Genomic DNA, 7,202 nt, shown 5'->3' on the forward strand with positions numbered 1-7,202 from the left:
AAAAAAAAAACCTTCTCAACCGCATACGTACTTTAAAGAGCACAATGTCAGTTTTATATAATTAAGAATTTAAGACTGATGCCGTTTTGAGCTCCTTTTCTCACACACGGACGCTAATTAATAATATAAGTACAAAAGTGATTAATGGTCTTAGTGGATAAGAAGCTAAAACACTAATTCAATCTTTAAAGCAAGCAAATATAAATCAAATAGTCCAGATGGAGTATACTACATTTGAACGAATTGCATGCATGGTCGAGAAAGAGTACGTTAGAAATGAGACGACACCCATAAATATCAATTAATTAATTAATAAGTAAATATAGATTCCATATTCCAAAGAAAGATGGTAGGGACAAACTTGAGTCCAAGGATTTGATCGATGGAAATGGATGATGGCATGCATATTCTTCTTCTTTGGTGCGTGTGTGTGGCAAGAAAAAGAAAAAAGAAGAAGCTATACGTACACCAATCGGTGTAATAGATAGAACAACAAATCTTGAATATGCTAATTAATGAATTTGACATCCATTTGGTTATTATATTGCATGTTGTTTATTAAGCATGCATGACTACACTTAAAGAAAAAGGTCATCCTCAAATTGTTTGAAGCCTGAAGGAATTCAAATATAATATTGTTTCAAGTCACAATGTAAATTCCGTAAAAGTTTGAATTAATTACTACTTTTGGTCATTTAAGGAAAAAAAAAACAATAATAGACAATATTTGATGAAAATGTTAGAAAAAACGCAAAAAAAAAAGATTAGAGACTTATATCTGAATGAAGTAAATGTGAATGAAACAAATATTTTGAGTTTTGGAATGTATATGATTTTAAAATTTCATGAGTATGTGCGTAGGGAAGAGATAACATATACTTTTACAATAAATCATTTTATTAAAGTTCGTTTAAAATTTAATTTGTAAATGAATACAGAAAGCATGTTTTTTCAGATTCTGTAGAAACTAGAGAAGGGTTTAGGGGAAAACTCTTTATTATTGTGTTATCTTTCATAAGATTAAGGCATACATATATATAATGATTAGCTTTGACATATTGCTAATACTGCATAATATAAACTATGCAACCACAAAAAAGCAATATCAAGATCTAGGCTATTCTTTGGGTTGGGCTTCACTTCATAACGGATTTTACTGTCCATATTACTTGGTCTGCAAGATACACATCTTGCTTCTCTAATACTTTCCCGCATGACAAAGGTGGGAAGCGAAACGCAAACTATGCAACCACAAAGCGAACACCTATGTCGTGGACATCATGTCGAGAACTGACAAATCATGTCAACAAAATCCTCAGGGTTAAAACTTCAATCTTGAGAAGAGGGATGGAACTTCAGCTCGTCTTCAGTTTTGGTAAAAAAAAAGGAATAACAACATCACGTAGGCACAAATCCTGCAACTCCACAAACAATTGTCCTTATCTTGGACAATCCACAAATCGGACTAATAATAACTTAAACATGAGCGTTCCAATAAACTCTCCTAGTGGTTAAACTATAACTAAGCTCCCCGGCAATGGTAAAACTATTACCAAACTAAAATATTGAGATATTTTAAAAATATGAATAATTCATGTGAAAGCCACAAAACCTTAAACATACCACCCGTAAGAAATCTCCCACTTAATAACTCTTGCACGAAATAAACCCATAATCAAATATAGAAAACCAAATACTAGCTTTAACCTTTGAAAAAAAAGGCAGACACGTACCACTAAGGCACTAACCTCCAAATAATAATTAAAATAAAAACACCAAACTCCCAACTTAATTTAAGAGAGAAACATAAATTAATAATAATAATAATAACCTAGATAACCTAGCGACCAATATTATCGTCATCGTCATCATCTTCTTCGTCGATGAGTTTGTCCATGATCACGAAAAGATCACACAAGAGTTATAATGCGGAAGCTTTTAATTTTGATCCACTAGATCGACTGTTCTACATGTAGAAACTAGACAAGAGTTTTGTGGAAATCTTTATTCTTGTGTTGTCTTTCATAAGATCAATGCATACATATATATAGTGATTAGCTTTGTCATATTGTTAATACCGCATAATGTAAACTTTCCTAAACACATAAGAAAATAGCTTACACAAAAAGTAATATCAAGATTTAGATTATTCTTTGGGTTAGGCTTCACTTCATAACAGACTTTACTATCCATATTACTTGGTCTGTAATACACAACTTGCTTCCCTAATAGATTACAAACAAAAAATTAAGGGTCGATAGAAGGCAGGCTCAAATCTGTCATTCTCCTATAAAAGCAGTAATTAATATCTTGTCACTGTCAGAGTCTAAACATACTCATCTCCTCTCCTCTGACCTTGTGCTTTTTTGTCTTTGTTTCCCAGAAAAGCAAAAACAATGAGTTCCCTCACGAAGACCACGATGAAGAAAAAGGCAGTGTCTTTCTCGTCGTAATTTTTCACTCACTCTTCTTCTTTCACTACAAAAAAGGTGCATATTACATCAATTAAATTGTATAAAAAAAAATAAATAATATTATTTTGTATTACTTATTTATAATTGATACCAAAAATAAAATTTAGCATCCCTTGTAATAATTGATATCATTATTGATTTGTTCAGCATCAATCAACTAAAACTGATGTAAACTGATATAAATTTGCATCACTTTCAGATATTGATATAAATATATATAAATACATCACTTAAATAATCGATACAGTAATTTATTTATATTAACATCACTTTGCAATTGATAAAAAGATACATTAACAAAAGATGATGCTAATAAGATTATACTAATTATGTCAAAACTAATTTTACAACAATTTTTCAAAGAATATAACCGATTAATTTTTTTCTTTTCCCATTTTTAACTATTTTCGTTTTTCCGGTTAATTGCTTTTTTTTTGGAAATAGAATATTTATTTTTCAGATTTCCCTAAAATTAAGTAAATCAATGACAAATATCTAGAAAATCCTACTAGATACTTCCGTTTCCTTTGGTAACCGTTTCATTTATTCAATAATTACATCTTACTCAATATTACTTAGGCACGATTTGACGAACATCTACAACTCCAAAGGATAGAAGAAACGAGATTTCCCAAAGCTTGTTCAAGGTAAACACTTATATATATATAGATATTGTTTTTTAACTTGTAATTTGCTCTATAATTTAGTAGAAGAAATCATTTTCTCTCCGATACCATCGTTGAAGATGACCGCCACGACGCCGCCTTGTCACATGCTCTCCACCGGCTCCGATCATTTCCGTTACCAAATTGCGTTGCCTGTCCCGGAACCTATCGTTACCAAATCGCTTCCTGAGGAGATTGTGAAATCTGTTCATCACGACGGTGTGATCCCATCTTAGTCGCTAGAGCTGCGTCAATTTGGCGTGAGGCGTTGCAGGGAGTCACACGTAGATCTCTGGAAGGATTACCGTCGGATGGATTTGATTACGAATGAATATTGAGGCAATGCAGTGACATACCTATTGGATATATTCCGATTCCTTTTGTGATCGCTGGACCGTTGTTGCTTGATGGTTATGAGTACTATGTTCCTATGGCTACGATAGAAGGATGTTTGGTTGCTGCAAGGCTAATATATATCTGGTGGAGCCAGTAGTAAACTTGTTTGTGTAGTAGTTTAGAAGAACATAGGTTTAATTTTCTATAAGTTGTTTTGGGGTTTGGTTTTAATTTCGAGTAATGTACTGTACATATTTGCTTTTTCTTCTATGAAATTTAAGATATTTTAACGTCATTTTATAAAAAAAATTATTTTTATTTATTGTTATTTGTTATTATTAGAAGGAATTGATACAATTATTATAACTATTTATAAAAATTGACAATAATTTTAATATCAGTTATTTATAAATATTTAACATCAATTTGTGTAAATAACACAATTATTGGAATCACTTAATCCAATTGATCCTAACTTTTATATCACTTATTTGTAATTGATTAAGATAGTTAACATCATTTCTTATAACCGTAACAAATATTAACATCATTTATATTAATTGATATAAAACTAACATCACTTTTTGGAATTGATGCATATTAACATCAATTATAAAATGATGCAAATATTTATGTCAAGTGATGTAAAATATTTGCATCACCAAAATATAAATCACTTAACTAAATGATGTAAAATTAATTTGCATCAATTATAAGTAATACAAATATATAAAATAAATGATTCAAAACAATGTTTTTTTTTGTAGTGTTTCTAATTTCACATTTTTTTAATATATATTTTGATTTGGATCTCTTATTTTTTGTTTTATGTAGTGACGAAGAAGTCGTCATGAAAACTGTTGAAGAAATGGAAGCGGATGAAAGTGGTGAAGAAGGGAAAGCCGATGAGAAAGACGATCTAGTGTAATTTTTCAATATAATTTCAGTACTCTCATGGTTTTTGTTGTGTGTGTTTTATGTACAAAAGTACACACGCACGCTAATTAATATTATAAGTACAAAAGTGATTAATGGTCTTTGTGGATAAGAAGATAAAACACTTATTTAATCTTTAAAGCAAGCAAATATATATCATATACTACATTTGAACGAATTACATGCATGGTCGAGGAAATGATTTGATCGATGGAAATGGATGATGGCATGCATATTCTTCTTCGTTGGTGCGTGTGTGTTGCAAGAAAAAGAAAAAAGAACAAGCTATACGTACACCAATCGGTGTAATAGATAGAACAACAAATCTTGAATATGCTAATTAATGAATTTGACATCCATTTGGTTATTATATTGCATATTGTTTATTAAGCATGCATGACTACACTTAAAGAAAAAGGTCATCCTCAAATTTTTTGAAGCCTGAAGGAATTCAAATATAATATTGTTTCAAGTCACAATACGTATGTAAATTCCGTATGCATATTCTTCTTCTTTGATGCGTGTGTGTTGCATGAAAAAAAAAAGCTATACGTACACCAATCGGTGTAATAGATAGAACAAATCTTGAATGCTAAATGAATTTGACATCCATTTGGTTATTATATTGCACGTTGTTTATGTATTAGGGTATCTCTAACCCCACTCTATTTTAGAGTCAAATCTTTATTATAGAGCTAACATTTGTTCCAATTCTATTCTATATTTTACTCTAAAATAAATAAAAATGATAGGATTGCTCTATGTATAAAGCAACTCTATTCTCATCTCTATTTTTTTTACACTAACTCTATTTTAGTGTTGAAAATAAAGTACTACATTGAAGAAAAACAATGCTATATTTTTGAGTTACTCTATTTTAGAAAAAAAAATAAAGATATACATTGGAGATGATCTTAATCATGCATGACTACACCTAAACTTTAACTTTTTTTTAAAAAAGGTCATATCCTCATATTGTTTGAAGCCTGGCCCTGAAGGAATCAAATATAATATTGTTTCAAGTCATAAAACGTATGTAAATTTAGTAAAAGTTTGAATTAATTACTACTTTTGGTCATTTGAGAAAGAAAAAAACAATAATAGACAATATTTGATGAAAATGTTAGAACAAAGGCAAAAAAAGATTAGAGGCTTATATATCTGAATGAAGTAATTGGGATCAGTTAAAAATATATATATATATATATATATATAATGTAAATGAAAACAAATATTTTGAATTTTGGAATGTATATGATATTGAAATTGAATGAGTATGTGTGTAGGGAAGAGATAACATATAGTTTTACAAATACATATTCAGCAGGATACATATTAAAGCTTTATTAAAGTTGGTTTAAAATTTAATTTGTAAATGAATACGGAGAGCATGTTTTCCGGATTCCAAACAAAAAATTAAGGGTCGATAGGAGGCGTCATTCTCCTATAAAAGCAGGAATTAATATCAGGACTCAAGAGTTGACTCTTTTGAGAGCTAATGAGGTTTACGGAGAGATGAAAGACCAAGTTTTTGAACTGGATGTGGTCACTTACTGTATCTTTATTAATGCGCATTGCTAAGGCAAACATGTATGGTGATAATGAAGCTGTTAGGATTCTTCAATGATATGGGAACCCCAGGATTTGTTTGCTCGGAGTTATTTTGAGCAAAGATTTTATCAACCTGAAACAGGATCGATCTAGTCATGGCATCGTGTTTTCCTTTACTTGCCGCCGTGGCTAAAGCTTTCCGGTAGGCAAGGCTCTCAAGGGAAGAGGTCAAGTTCAATGAAAGGCTCACTTACACCATGTAACTCTTTTTTTACCTGTAGGCGAAGTTTTAGTCTCTAGAAAATAAAGCAGATTTTCATGTATGTTAGTCTACTTATAAAAGCTCAGGGATGGGGGCTACTACTCTTCCCTGCTGTTCTTTCATTACAGGCACAGTGAGGATCATGCTGGCTCGTCATAGCTGCCTCTCTCAAGGTTCAGCAGTTGCGTTATGTGGTCTAGGTACTCCCTCATCTTTGATATCAACAGTTCCCATTCAAGAGCAAAGTGCCACAGGGTCTTCTTCAGTTAACATATCCGGTTGTTGATGATGATTGCTTTTGTATTGTTTGTCACAAAATTAGCTCTATCATCGCCTCAGTCAACAACAGACAGACGAACTCGCTCATTTTTCTTTTCTTTTCAAAGCAAGTATCTCTGTACTCAACCCAAGAAATGAATCGTTTCTTCAAAAGAAAGATTGACACAACACTTGTAACACAATTTATTATTAAAAGAAGATTTATATCGATAGTTGCAGAAACAAATTTGATGCATTCGCTTTCACCAAAACACCACCATATATACATTATTATTCGTTAAGAGTCTAGCAAATTAAAAGAACAAAGAAAAAAGAAGAGCATCTGAGCTCAAAAGGCAAGGATTGCTCTAGAGTAGAGCGTCCTGAGAATAAGAGTCAACGCATGTTCTCCCTCCGTCGGACATTTCTGGTTCTGTCATGGTACTTTGGTTTATCCGATCCTCTTTGAGTTGTTAACTCCACTATCCTCCTCTGTCTCTCTGGTGGACGCGGAACTACTTCTCCGTTCTCAAACAACTCAGCTGCAATTGCAATAACATTTAAGCAAAGAGTTTTTGAGCTAAGCTAAGCTAACCTGATAGAATCCAACAAAAGATATCAAGTACATAAACCAAAGAAGCACTTCGCAAGTTCAATCAATCTTTCATACATATGTGAACAAATGCATCATCAAAGAAAATGTTTGCTTAAAAAAAATAC

This window comes from Camelina sativa, chromosome 4, assembly GCF_000633955.1.
Source record: "Camelina sativa cultivar DH55 chromosome 4, Cs, whole genome shotgun sequence".
Taxonomy (NCBI): domain Eukaryota; kingdom Viridiplantae; phylum Streptophyta; class Magnoliopsida; order Brassicales; family Brassicaceae; genus Camelina; species Camelina sativa.